The 13,238-nt window shown below is 48.8% G+C and overlaps 1 protein-coding gene across 1 annotated transcript in view; it reads right to left on the bottom strand.

Annotated features, from left to right (window-relative positions):
• The window catches only part of NRDC (nardilysin convertase), a 2,150,332-nt gene that overhangs the window by 357,317 nt on the left and 1,779,777 nt on the right, over positions 1 to 13,238 (bottom strand). The window lies entirely within an intron of this gene.

The raw sequence follows: 13,238 nt of genomic DNA, 5'->3' as shown, positions 1-13,238 counted from the left end.
GCGCGTGAACGCTGCGCGTCAGCATGGCCGCCCTAAATACCTGGGAGTGAGGCACTAGCGCGTCAACCACAATGGCGGCGCCGAGCGTCCAGTGCTTCCCGAATGCTTCCCCTAAGATGGCCGCCGGTGAAAGGGAAGGAAAAGGACCCGCAAAGCGCGGTGGTTAACTTCAATTTTTATCGTGCGGGTAAGTGGACATGAATCTGGCCAAGTTAAAATCAGGGGAAATAAACTAAATACAAATCAAATATAAAACGGGTAATTTTAAAAATTACAACACTAGCCAGCACAATATTATTTCGATAGCGTGGTCACAAGCGTGGTCGCTGCTTTTGGCGCTGCAGTCCTGTGTAACGCGCCCTATCTGGTCAAGGAAGATTGCTTGGTTTGCCCGCCCTAAATACCTGGGAGTGAGGCACTAGCGCGTCAACCACAATGGCGGCGCCGAGCGTCCAGTGCTTCCCGAATGCTTCCCCTAAGATGGCCGCCGGTGAAAGGGAAGGAAAAGGACCCGCAAAGCGCGGTGGTTAACTTCAATGAAGTGAGGTTGGCAATAAATATAGATAGTGGTGTTACAAAACAGTAAGGAAGGTCATCATAGCAACATGGTGAAGCAACATAGGGTGATCAGTAACTAAGGAGTTCCCTAAAATACTCACTAAATATGAACAGGTGACTCTTCTATGGAAAAGTCTGCTCTCTCATTCATTCAGACCTCTTTGTCATACCACATGGATGGCATTTTTTACATGGAAAGAGCCCCGAGCACCAACCCAAGTAGCCAAAAATCGAACCTTGACCACTAAGCAGGAATCAGTCTTAAACTGAATAGAAAGAAAAAAACAGGAGGGAGTGTCCAGAGGCCACTTGAAAGGACATATACAAGTGGATGGTGTCCCTAGAACTCTAACAGTGCTGGACTGCATTAATAAAAAAATCTAAGGAAGCAAGTTCTTTTCTCACTGCTAAGGTTGGCAAAATCTGATCAATTCATAGAAAACTTGAAAAAAGTACTCTCCCTCAGGACTTCAAAGTGAAATACAATTCAAGGGAGGAAAGAGACACTACCCAACACTTGACTAACCAGCCTGGTTAACTTGGCAGAGATTCAAAACACACCTCAAACCAGGAAAACTTACAAACAACTTTCAGTGCTTACATTTTTTTCCACTTTCGCAACTGACTTAAACTGAAGAAACCATATAATCCTAATGCCGTTTCCCCGAGACACAATACTCTCTCCAAGCTCTTCAACATTTACATCAAGAAATTAAACCAATGATTGTTAGGACAACATACTGCACAAACATATGCACCTTCCACCACCAAAAATAGGACATCACTCAATTGGACTTCTATTAAGATTGAAAGTTAAACCTACAAAAACGTGGCAACTTCTAAGCCCAATGATGTATGTATTGGTAAACTTTTATAGCGCGTATCTGTCACCCCACGGGTATCCTGGCGCTTTGACTGAAAGGATCCTGCTGCGCACCCTGCTGATTAAAAACTAAAAGGATGCAACCCAAGGAAAGAGATATGTTTTAAAAAATTTCTTAAAGGAGACAAGATCATTCGTACTTCTCAGTCCTAGCGGAAGAGTGTTCCATAGTCTGGCTGCCGTAAAGCTGAAAGATCGACCGCCCAACCGCGATCTCAGTACTTTAGGCACCACAGCAAGGTAGGCAGAAGCCGAACGAAGGGATCTAGACGGAATGTACCAATGAAACATGTTCTGAAGTGGCACTGGGCCTTGTCCGTGAAGGGCCCTGAATACAATACATAGAGATTTAAAATCGATCCGTTGAAGGATCGGTAACCAATGAAGGTCTCTTAATGCCTGGGATGAAGAGTCGAGACGGCGGCGAGCAAGCGCTAATTTGGCTGCAAGGTTCTGCACCCGTTGCAGTTTTCCTATCAAGGTAGCTGGTGCTCCAAGGTAGCTGGTGCTCCAAGAAATAGAGCATTGCAGTATGATATGGCAACTCCTCATACAAAATGGTTATCAATACATTTAGCAGAAGGGAACTTGACAAAATGAGCACTAAATGTATCATAATCGAACTACATAACTAGCAATGCACTGCCCTAGAACAAAATTGTACTTACCCACTGTAGGAGGCTGGACAGGTATATAGTGTCCACCTATGGTGAGCCACTGAGCACAGAGTCCAGTAAAACCTTAGTAATAGCATTTAGGTCTGAGAAAACCAGAGCTTGCAAGGGGTAGCTGAGGAGAGCAGCTAAGGCTTATTCAGGAGGGATGTACAGTCAGTCAGTAAGCTTTTCACACAAGAAAGCACCACACCCGGTGAGTATAAAAATACTTTCTATTTATTAGCACACACTAGGCACTAACTTGGTATATTGCCTGCCCGGAGAGATCAATTAAACACAATAGATATTTCAGAAGGTGGTAAGTAGCATTGAAACACACATAGGGCCCAAATGAGGGGCCAAACCACATATCAAAAGAGTGTAATGTGACGTAAGTACCGAAACAGGACTAGTACCCAAGGATGGACGACCCCAGGGGAAACACGGAATGACTCAAGGTGAGTAGCCAGGGACCCCAAAGCACACGGGTGCCGACTGGTTAGACGTGGTCAAATGTCCATAGGATTACACAGGGTAAGTCGCTGCTGTCATTTTACAGTTCTAGGACACTTCCCAAAAGACCCTGAAGGAACCACTTGGATAAAGGAAGGTCGGAGAGCCACCCCACCCATGGACACCCCAGGAACCAGGATACCTACACCAGAGAGCCCAGGTGCATATGGATGAAATGGTGTCGGAAACGCCTGTAGATGTCAATGGAGGTTCGTGGAAGATAAGAAGCTAAAGAGTCTCGTGGATCAGTACGTTGGAACCATGACTTGAAATCCAGACAAGAAGAACAAGTTACTTACCTTCAGTAATGCTGTATCTGTAAGAGACATAAGTTAGTTATAGATTCCTTACCTTAGAATTACCCCCCGGCGTCAGACTGCATCTGGAGAATTTTTCTCTTAGCAGTACCCTGGCGTGTCGGTCGACTTCACGTCCGTTGTTAGCGTCGTGGTTGCCGGGATTACGTTGCAGTGTCTACTTAGATGCCGCCCCTGCAAGCTGACATCAGTTCAGACACGAATTTCCAGGCCAGAAGCACAGAACCATGCAAGACACTGACCACTGGTGCACATAACTAGGGCCCTGGATGGAAGTTCCTTTCCCTAGGAGTCAGTTTGCAGAACGGGGAGGATGGGTGGGGCGGTAAGGAATCTATAACTAACATACGTCTCTTACAGATACATCGTTACTGAAGGTAAGTAACTTGTTTATCTGAAAGAGACTGCTAGTTATACATTCCTTCCTTAGAATAGATACTCCAGCTATGTCAACCCCAGAGGTGGGTCTGTGAACTAAGATCACACCAGAAAATCATGGAGAACAGAATGGCCAAAATAGCCTTCTTTCAGGACTTGGCTGTCTAGGCAATAATGTTTAGTAAACGTGTGCAGAGATGCCCACGTGGCCGCCTAACAGATCTCAATGAGTGGAGCGCAAACGTCCCAGGGCTCACAACCAAAGATATACATGCATAGGTAGCAGATGCAAAGCACCAAGCTTGCACCCTATCAAACCACGCCCCGGTGACACAGACTCTTTCCGTACCAAAACCCTATATACAGCTGTTCGCATGGCGGTTCCCGCCCAATGCACTGTTAGACACAGCATTCCGGGAGACCCTTTGAACGAAGATTACAGATTATTTCTAGCAAAACACGGGGTCAGTAGATAATATGGGAACCTTGTGGGAGGCGTTCAAAGTGGTGATACAAGGGCACTGTAGAGCTGGACAATCAGGGGTGCTTTGAGATATTCGGAGACGCTTGCACAGATTGGAAGCAGAGATACAAACACTAGAAGCACAGTATTATTGCACGTCCCCACGATCCTAGCTGACATCAGAGCAAAGCTAACTGACTACCAAGAAGAGGCAGACAGGGAAACTACATTTTTACACAAACATACCAAGGCGCGCTATTATGGGGAAGGGGACAGACTGGGGAGGACACTGGCGAACATGCTCTGAAACTGTTATGTATTATTTTCGAACTCTATTGTAAGTTTCCCGATTCATGCCCTTATATAGGTATAAATCACCATATCCTTATATAGGCATAGAAATCATAACCATATTTAGGCATAGCTCATGCAGTCCAAATACGGCAGGGCTACTTCCACTAGTTCCGAAAATCCACAACGATTTCTTGGAAAAACCCGCCTTTAGCAGTCAGGGACTTCCCCTTGCTTGAATATTGATTTGTCCAAGAACTCATGAAGTTTTCAAAGAACTGAGACTCTTTGATGACGTTATTATGTCCAACCATACGTCAAATCCGGCACCTTCAAGGTATTAATATGCCCACACTTGCCCAAGCAAACACACGGTGGTTTGGAGCAGTTTGACTATCTACTTGGCCGACGCGACCTGCTACAGCAAGTGCCGAAGGAAGTCGACCCTCCAACAGACGCACTGAGAAAGACACTGTCTTTTCTCCTGCCGAGAAATCCAGCTCCAGTGTTTCCAAGCTACCCTTGCGGGTTGTTGGGAAATCGAGTCCCGAGACCAACCTTCTTCATTCTAAACTAAGGTACAGAGCTGATTAGACCCTAAGAGAAATCTTGGACAAATTCTTGGCAAAAGAATACTACATTTATGCTACACCTCACTTACTTCTTCCCTCGTACTAAGCTTAGGTTAGGCACACCGGGGTAGGCGTATTTTAGAAGCACCAGTTGAGTACTTTTAGCCTCTGTTATTTATGTATGTATTTATCTATGGTTTAGGAACCATAAAACGCTCTTACAATATTATTTTATTCTACTATTTATACTGTATGCATTATATTTTACGACCAATGTTATGATTGTAGCAGTTAATTTCTTATGCTTGAGAAAGAAGACTGTTCAATAAAACCCATTTATTGAAAACGCCCATCTTATTACTTTCTCTGCACCTCTGGTGATACGAAGCATGCACGATTGACTTGAGTGAAATATCTATCTATCTATTGTTTCCACGACTCTGAAGATCAGTTTTCTCTTGGAAAAACAAAGTTGTCATTTTTATGCGGTTGTCAGAGACTAATCCCTTCTTGTGAATTCGAGAAAGTTTCTAGTGGCCTCTGAGCTAGCTGGCACACACAATTAGGTTTAGTATATTCAATAGAGACCTAGTCGACCTCAGTCCTACGTCTAATCTATAGGATATACTATTACAATGCGCAGAGCCTATTGGGAATATAGGAACTACACTACAAAACCCTAGAGGATCCACTTTCATCACTGGGCTCACCACTCTGGATGGCTCCGTGGTACATACTCCGCACAAAATACTAGACACTATGACAGAATTCTATGGGAAATTATATACCTCCCGGTCTCACCCACTGGCTGAGGTTTTGCAAGAATATTTCGACTAGGTGGAGCTACTATGGTTTGGCAGAGCTCATCGAAAATACATGGACTTTCCCTTCACTGTTGAGGACATGCAACGTGCCATAGACAGCCAGGCATCAGGCAAGGCACCTTGAGCAGACGGTATAACGGACACATTTTATAAAGAATACTTCAAACTCCTGGAGCCTCAGCTCTTACCTGTCTATAACAAAGCCGTGGAGTCGGGCATTTTGCCAGACTCCATGCGTGAGGCCATCCTTATTACCATAAAAAAAACTGCTAAAAACCCTGCACTATTTGACCCTTATAGGCCACTCTCACTTATTAACCTAGACACGAAGATCTTCGCCAAGCTCTTAGTGGCCAGACTCCAGCCGCTGCTACCGCTGACAATCCTGTTTCATACCGGGGCGATCTACCTCTCACAATCTGAGAACACTGTTCGCGCTCATACACTACCTTGCCCCCTTGCCATCCACTAGCGCTGCGGTGGCAGCGCTAGTGGATGCCACTAAAGCATTTGACTCCTTGGAGTGGGGCTTCTTATTCCCGCTCCTACATCGACTTGGCATGAGCCCGGTATTTATTAAACAGATACAACTGCTCTATACCGGACCAACGGCGCAACTAAGGGTGAACGGACTAGTCTCCAACCGGATATCGATCACAAGAGGCACACGGCAAGGATGCCCTTTATTACCACTATTATTTGCAATAGCCACTGAGCCGCTGGAGGCTAGAATTAGGCAACACCACACGGACAAGGGTATCAGATTCACCACACGTGCAATCACGGTGTCAATGTACGTGGACGATATCACCCTGTATATGGTAAATCCAAAAGACAATTTCTCGTCCATGATACGCGAGGTGGTGCGCTACGAGGGCTTGTCGGAGTGAGGTAAATTGGGGCAAATCCGTAATAATTCCGCTGACATCCGGGACGCAGCCCTTTGACACGGAATTCCCCATAGGATGGGCAAATGGGCCGATGCAATATCTGGGCATTTGGGTAAGCAACGACTTGCAAGAAATATGGACATACAACTATGAAAAAGTAACAGACTGGTTAGAGGACAGGGTGCAAAGGTGGAAGAATTTCCCCCTATCTGTAATCGGCTGCATAGCAGTGGCTAAAATGGTCAACCTTCCAAAACTGTTCTATTTATTTGTAAATGTTCCCATCCCCCTCATGGCACAATTTTTCAAAAAAATCTGCTCCTTAATGGTAGAACTGATCTGGGCAGGGAGACAACCAAGGATATCTTGGGAAATACTCACACTACCGCAGACACAGGCAGGCTAGCAGCCCCGGACTTCGCTCTATATGCCCACTGCGCGCAGGCACAGTTCCTGCACTACTGGATGCACCCCACCCCACCCCATTCCAGCCCCACGCTGCGATCGAACTGGACAGAGCAGCTCCCCTTCTGCTTAAGACCGCCATCTATAAACCCTTCAAGCGTCCACGCATGAGGTGGACCCAGTGGAGGCACTGCGGTGGGCATGGAGTGGGCTCTGCAAGAGTGCCAACATAGACATCCTATTTGCTCCCTCCATGCCCTTGACGGATAACCCACGGATCCCACCACTAATGGACAACAACATGCATATGCGCGCTCAACTACATACTATACTAACTGGCCAGGACCTATATCCTCGGGATAACTTTCTCGCACTACAGCAGATGTTCGAGTCCACGCCTCTATTGGCGCTAGACATGCTACTCTATTATCAGGTACGAGCGGCCTGCAGACGCACCTTCGTGACATTTCCCAAGCTACCCCCAATATTGTCCGTGCTAGAAAACATACTCACTGTAGAATCAGGCCGCAAACTGATCACACAACTCTACACTATCACACAACGAGATCACCCAATCACTGTACCGACATGTCGAACAGTGTGGGAGGCGGACCTGGGCGAGAGCCTTACGGAGAAGCAATGGGACTTCAGCCGCAGGCAGCTGGAGCAGATTACCCCAAACTATCGGCTTCGATTAATACATTTTAAATACATACACCGTCTATACAGGACTCCCATGCAACTACAAAATATGGGACTGGGCGCGGATAACCACTGTTGGAAGTGTGGGGCACCACAAGCATCATTCATACACCTATCATGGCAGTGCAGACACATAGCAGCTTTCTGGAATAGAATATTACACTATATTGGCATCATAATGCGTCAAACATTGCCCTGCACACCACTAGTGGCTCTACTGGGTGTTATCCCTCACAAACCACCGAAGCTGAGGAAACTCCAGGCTATTTTAATACTGCTTGCTAAGAGGCAGGCGGCAATGCACTGGAGGTCTGCTTGCCTCCCCATAACGAAGGACTGGGTTCGGGATGTGATTTACTGTAAAACCCAGTTGACAGAATATTGGGAGCAGATGCTGACGCGCTCCAGCCCCAGAGACATATGGGACCCATTTGTGAGATGGTTGGGCTCAGTGGCTTTAGCTGAAACATAGACCAAGGAAATGACGGGCCTGATGGACCTATACTAAACTGCGAAATAAGAGTCGATCGCCTGGTCCAAATGTAAATGTGAATGTGATGCACGTGTGCTACCCCCTGTTTTATACACTGTGATGCACTGCTAGTAGGACATGTAATGTATTGCTGTATCATACCGAATTCAAACAAAGTAAATGAAGAAATGCTCATGATGAACTGAATCAGTTGCAACTTTCCAAACTGTAATATGACAGATCGATTTGAAACGCAGAATTGTGTAAGCAATGCCACTGTTTGTAACCTTATACAAAATGCCAATAATTTTTTTTTAAAAGATAGAAAGACAGTGCACGTTTTGGGTCATGACGGTGGAGTCTCTCCTCCTTGGAAGGGTGCAGAGGTGGAAAGAAGGTGGGCAAAGTGATAGTCTGTCCTATAAGGAAAGAGGTAACCACTTTTGGAAGAAAAGAGGGACTCCTGCGGAAGACCACTTTGTCCGGATGAACAGCCAGAAAACGAGGTTTGGAGGATAGCGCTTGAAGTTCACTCACTCTGCGAGCAGAGGTGATGGCAACAAGGAAAGCTGTCTTCAGAGTGAGGAGCCTGAGAGGACAGCACTGAAGAGGCTCAAAGGGAGCACACAAGATAGGTTAAGACCAGGTTCAAGTCCAACTGGGGCATTATGAATGGAGAGTAATGCCCTTCAGAAGTCTATTTACAATAGGGGACTTTAAAAGAGAAGGCTGATCAGGAAGGAAGAAAGGCAGATATGGCTGAAAAGTAGCCCTTAAGAGTGCTCAGGGCCGAGCCCTTCTGGTCTAAAGGAAATATATACAGAAGAACCTGCGAAAGAGGGTCAGAAAGGGGATCCACAGCCTTTGCTTGTTCCATCTACAGATGCCTGGCTGCCAAGATGGCATTACAGACTTCGGGAGGAAGGTCAAAAGCTGTCAACTGTTGCCACTCAATCTCCATGCAAGTAGGTGGAAGCTGGACAGGGTTGGATGGAGGAACGCTGCCTGCTGCTATGACAGAAGATCCTCTGGAAGAGGCAGTCTGATCGGAGGATCGATAGCCATGCTCAAGAGCTAGGGGTACCAGACTCTTCGTGCCCAGTCCCGAGCCACAAGAATGACTTGGGCCCATTCGTGCTTGATCTTCACACTCTGGGCAGAAGTGGTACAGGCAGAAAGGTTTACAGGAGGACGCAGTACCACTTGCGACGAAAAGCGTCGCCAAGCGAGTACTGGCTTGGAAATTCCAATGCGCAGAACTGCTGATACTGCTCGTTCTCTTCAGTGGTGAACACATCTAACAAAGGATCTCCCTACAGCCGAAAGAGACCTTGCACTACATCCGAGTGAAGACGCCATTTGTGATCCATCATGCACAGATGGCTGAGTTTGTCCGCCTTGGCATTCAGAGAACCTGCCAAGTGTTGAGCCACCAGGATCATGCCCTGATCTTCCAGCCATGCCCAAAGCTGACTATCCGCTTGAGATAGGGTCCATGGTTCAACCCCGCCCTGTTTTTTGCATTAACACATGGTGGTAGTGTCTGTGAACACCTGCACTACTCTTCTTTTGAAAGAAGGAAGGAATGCCTTCAGTGCAAGACGAATCGCCCGGAGCTCCAATAGGTTGATGTGGAGACCAGACTCTGACGGAGACCAGAGACCTCTGTTCTCCTTCTTGCCAAGGTGGCCAGCCCATCCGAGGAGTGACGCTTCCGGCACCACTTTCAGATCTGTTTGAGAAAGGGATAGGGATCTGCCGCTCACACAATCTTGGTTTGTGAGCCACCACTGCAATTGACATGCAGTCCAGTCCGAGATCTGGACGACGTCGGAAAGACTTCACTGATGCTGCGCCCACTGGAACTTCAGGTCCCGATGCAGAGCCCGTGTATGCCACCTGGCATGATCCATCAAGCAGGATGCAGGAGGTCATGAGGTCATGAGGCCCAGCATCCTCAGGGTCAATCTCACCGAAATTTGGGATAGAGGCTGAAACATCGTTATCATAGCCCGAATATCCCGGACTTGCTGCTCAGGAGGATATGCCCAAAACGGTGCGGTATCCCGACCTGCTCTGATGAAAAGGAGCTTTTGAGAGGGAGTCAGGTGTGACTTCGACATGTTGATAGTGAACCCCAGCGAGTGCAGGAGATCCGCCGAAGCTGGAGGTGGGAGACGACAGCCCCAGGACAAGCACGCCTTCAACAGCCTGTTGTTAAGATAGGGGAAGACTGGAACCCCTGATCTGCACAGATGAGCTGCGACCACCGCCATCACTTTCGAGAACACCCGAGGGGCAATGGTAAGGCCAAAGGGGAGTCCGATAAACTGAAAATGCTCGTTGAGTACTGTGAACCGTAGGTAACACCTGTGGGCTGGCAGGACAAGGATATGGAAATATGAGTCTTGCATGTCCAACGCTACCATCCAGTCTCCGGGATAGAAGGCAGACCAGGCCAACATGGGTTTCTTGAACTTCTCCTTCCTGTTATGGCCCTGAGGTCTAAGATAGGACGCAGGCCTTTGTCCTTCTTAGGTACCAGAAAGTAGTGGGAGTAGCGACCACGACCTACTATTGGCACAGGGACCCTTTTGATAGCTCTCTTGGCCCAAAGACCGGCAACTTCCTGGCAGATAAGGGCCAAATGAGCCTCCGACATGTGATGGAAGGATGGTGGCATGGAGGGAGGGGTAGCCTCGAAGGGGAGAGAGTATCCCAATGGACTATCTGAAAAACCCATCTGTCTGACGTGATGTTTTGCCAGAGGGGGAGGTGATGACGAATCCTGCCGCCCACTGGCCTCTGGTGGCCCTGAAAGGTCGGACTTGGAGGGTTTGGAGGCTGGTGCATGGGGGTTATGGGTGGACTGCCCCGCCTGTTGGCCCCAGACCTGCGACGGTGGGTCCCATGTCCGCGGCCACGCACAGGCTGGGCAGCTTGTGTGAAACGGTGGCTAGACTGGGTCGAATGTAGGAGGGCACTCCTTTTGTAGCCACAAAAGGACGGAAAAGCAGATTGCGTGGGGCGAGAGGTCGCCACAAGGCCCAAGTATCTGGCCGTAGCCCTAGAAGAGCTTGAGCGCAGTCTGCTCTTGTCACTGAAAAGGCGACGGACATCAAAGGGCATGTCCAGTAAGGTGGATTGGACATCCCATGAAAAACCAAACGTCCTCAACCAGGCGTAGCGCCTCAGGGCTATTGACGTGGAAACTGTTCTGCCCAGTGAGTCGGTGGTATCCAGCCCACATCTGATGGTGAATTTGGCTGCATCTCTACCCTCTGCCACTGCGTGGGTGAGCAAGGCCCGGGCCTCCTCCGTGCACTGTGCTAGCACTTGCGCAACCATACCCCACACTGTATGGGTATAACGGCCCACGAGGCATGCGGTATTCACTGACTGCAGCGCTAAACTGGCAGAAGAAAACATCTTCTTCCCAAGGTGGTCCAGCTTCTTTGATTCCCTATCTGAGGGAGCAGTAGGATGAGGCTGGGGTCGGCACAAGGAAGGTACTGTGAGGTCGACTAGCATCTATCAAGATCCAGGTCTGCACCCATGCGGGCCCGCCGGAACTGCCGGCATCGAAGGCTCAGGGCCCACAGCCGAGTCCGTAGGGCCCGAAGGCGCTTGAGTCGGGCTGCCCAAAGATGCTATGAAGCGCTTCTTAGAAAACTCGAAGCTGGGCAGGGGGCGCTCCGGCACTGGGAAAAAGAGGGAAACTGAGCCGTTCAAGGAGCAGGGTCCGAAGACCGAGCTGGAGAGCGACGCCGCTCCGGGTCCCGCGATGGCCGACCGACGGAGAGAAGGAGAGGAGCGACGCTGTTTCTTCGCCTTCTTGTGCTTCGACTTACCCGAAGATCTCAAAGACTTGGAAGACGAGTGATGGTGGTAGCGCCGCGAACGGTCACGAGACCTTCCTCTCAACTGGGACTTCGAGTGAAACGGAGTCGACTGCGGGGCCATCAACAACTTTTGGGACTGTTCCTGCAAAGACTTTGGATTCAAGGCCTGGCAGTCCGAGCATGACTTCGTGTCGAGGTCACGCTCCAGGTAGCAAAGGCACACGGGGTGGGGGTCCATAACCAACATCAGCTTGTGACAGGAATTGCAAGGCTTGAAGCAGGTCCGACGATGGGACATCACTTGCGCACCAGGAGTCGAAGACTAAAAAAAGACAAACAAAAGTTGAAAAATGTTTAGTCAAAAAATGTCTATGGGGCAAGCTCTCTCCTGATCTGCGCTAGGCTGGCACGGAAAAGGAAAGAACGGACGTCAGCGCTCAGGGGCGGTGTCTAAGTAGGCACCACAACGTCATCCCGGCGACCACGATGCAGACGATGGAGGCAGAGTCGACCGACGCCACCTACTGACTCGCAGGGGTACGGCTGAGGAAAAATTTCTCAGGATATAGTCCGACGCCTGGGGTAATTCTAAGGTAAGGAATCTATAACTAATAGTCTCTTTCAGATGCACAAATCTTAGTCCCCTCCATCTTGAAGATGAGGGGACACAGTCAATCAGAGAGAGGTTCATGCCCCCTTCCCACTGGAGGGTGGAGTTAATCGACAGGGGAAATCACACTTGTTCACTGATCCGAAAGCACTGCAGCAGGCGCTTAAGGAGTGGTCGAAAGCACACCGCAGAGAGTCAGCCTCCGCACCACCAGAGAAAGAACCGGATGGGCGCCTGGACGAACAGGACTGAACCCTGCTGCTCTGCGGCATAAGTGGGAGCAAGTGGTAAGATGTATGACGAGTCTGAGATCAGTTTTGTCAATGGGATTGTGACCACGATGTTGCGCTGCACTAGCTGGGGGCTGGCAGGGACTAGACGTTGTTTACTCAAGCTGCCCTGCAAAGTGGGGGGACGGGGTTTGGCTACCCTGTTCCTCTAAAGACACGACGGCAAAGAGATGATAAACCTTTAGGGTCGCACACGACTTGCTGAACTGGGCCCTGATTTAATATTGCTCGGGGCTGATACTACATATATGCATAATTACGCAGAACAGCCGGGTGGAGAACAGTTGGAGGAACCATGGGTTCGCAACGAGGCACAAATTATTGCACTATATTGGCGAGGTGGAAGGGTGACGGGCCTATCCACACGGGTCTCGTCTTGACTTGCTGTCAAACAACCGCTGCCCTCGAGTGCCGTGCACCAATCTCGTCCCCGTTTGGGGCGATTTGTTATTGCGGGATATGGAGGGTAAGAGGGTGGGCTCTTTGTTACTGTCTGACCGGGTTTGGGGGGGTCAGCTGTGGGAGGGGGGAGGAATGTTTGATGATGAGTGAGTTTTGCTGAGAAGTTGGGG

Source organism: Lissotriton helveticus, chromosome 1_2 (assembly GCF_964261635.1).
Source record: "Lissotriton helveticus chromosome 1_2, aLisHel1.1, whole genome shotgun sequence".
NCBI classification, from domain to species: Eukaryota; Metazoa; Chordata; class Amphibia; order Caudata; family Salamandridae; genus Lissotriton; species Lissotriton helveticus.
The sequence above is the reverse complement of the archived record's forward strand: the minus strand, read 5'-3'. Positions and strand labels throughout refer to the sequence as shown.